A 2,049-nucleotide genomic window follows, 5' to 3' on the forward strand; every position below is an offset into this window, starting at 1 on the left:
AGTATTTTATTTTTAATTATAAGAAATTCATAATTTAGAAAAAATAACTTGTAAAAAATATGCTTATATGACCTATACACATTTAACTTAATTTATATTTATTCATAAAATATTTTTATTGTGAGGGCATTTTATTTTAAAATTATTTTGTAATTTTACTACTCAACAAAAATTTTAAGAAAAATCTCAATTGTGATAACATTATTATTTTCTCTGAAATAAGAGAAAACTTAAACTACACAAATTATAAATCATCTATGCAATTATTACATATTTATACTTCAGTTGCCATCTACAAAATTCTTAGAAATGAATAAATTGAGTTGTGTTTTATAAAATCATACCTTCATATGATCTTTTCAGTTTCAGAAGTATAAAGGTATATTTATCAAATACAAATGAGAATAAATATTATTTAGTGATATGTTACCTTGATTTATAACTTTACATGCATGTTTTGACCTTTATTAATATGCTAGTCCCTGACCTGAAGATGTGAAGGATAGACATGAAAATACAATCTTCCTATTTAACTCAAAGAACTCATAAATTTCTCTTTGTCAATTATCTCCCAGATCCCTGAATAACAGTGTTTCACAATAAGTGTGTTCTATAATGACAGTGTTCAAAGTTGTCATTTTTTTTTTTTCAGAAAATATGCCTTAGTTTTTCCAAAGTCTTTACAAAGCTTCCCCACTGTCTAGTGCTACTTTACTGCCTTCCACACAGCAGTCCTGCTCTGGCCACAAGTGTCACCTTTGTCAAAGTGTTTGGCTTTGGTTACTTGAGTCTCCTGGGCAAATAAAAAGAGCTCCTGAGCAGGTACTGTTGGAAAGGCTTAAGCTGAACTAGATTCAACGGTTGTAACCTTTGATTAGCAGCATAGATGCACAACTGTAGGTTCAATTCACTATGCTACAGTCTGGGTAGCTATGTTCAACATGAAGATTGTATTCCCAATTTTAAAGATGAATGAAGGAGACCCAATCAACTACTGTAGTGCTTTTAAAATAACATATAGAATGGAACAATCCATTTTCTGACATAAGTAGGGCTGGAAAAGAGTAAATAAAGTACTACCACTGAAATTCCCTTTCCTCTCCTACTTGTCAATGTATATAAACAAAGAGAAGGAACACTGGATTAGTGACACATAATTGTCTCTTCTACAATTTTGGTAATTCTCAAAGAAAGGCAATGATCCTAGATGCTGCCAATTTTGCAAAGACTCAAAGTAAAAACAGAATTTGTACCTCTTTTTGAAAAGATTAGTAACAATTAATGTGAAATATGCATCCACATCATTCAGCGGTTGTAAATTAAAATACATGATTAATTGTAGTAAAAATTATCTTAAAGAAAATATACTTTGACAACCACTTGACTTACTATTTCACAAACAATATCATCAGTTAAAAATTTTAAAGTGATGTGCTGTACAAAACGGGGTGATCTTCATAAAATGAAAGTGTTGCATAAAGGGAAGAGTACAAACTTTAATCAAATAAACCCTATATCAAAAAACCTAAAACACTAAATAACAACTTAGTAGCTCAAAAGATGTGATAAGACCTAAAACAATCACAAGGGAAGAGCTTTGGCTCTGAAAAACACTTCTACTTTAAGAAAAAGTCATTTTTATTTTCCCCACAAAGCAATTTCCTATTTTTAAAACTGCATGTCTAGCTTTGGTATTAAACTAATATGTATTGATTCCTATCTCTCTGGTTGTACTAGAAAATATTGATTCATATGCTAAAAAATAATCGACACCCTTATCAGAGTGTTCCTGAAATTAATATTTTAACATTTTCAAGAAAGCACTAATCTAGTCAATCAGTAGATTAATATTCTAACCTTAAAATTCACATTTGTGGCAAAAGGATAAAGAGATAAGACCTCGAGTATTATAGAATTTTGTTTGTACGTTAACTTTCCTTCATTCTGTGCAACTTTTTGTCCTTTGTATTTTTACTGTGACTCTTCAACATTCTGTGTAAAAATTGATAAATACTTCACAGACATAGCAAGAAAATTAAAATTAAAATT

Source organism: Fukomys damarensis, unplaced genomic scaffold, assembly GCF_012274545.1.
Source record: "Fukomys damarensis isolate Sample0158 unplaced genomic scaffold, DMR_v1.0_HiC HiC_scaffold_35, whole genome shotgun sequence".
Lineage (NCBI taxonomy): Eukaryota > Metazoa > Chordata > Mammalia > Rodentia > Bathyergidae > Fukomys > Fukomys damarensis.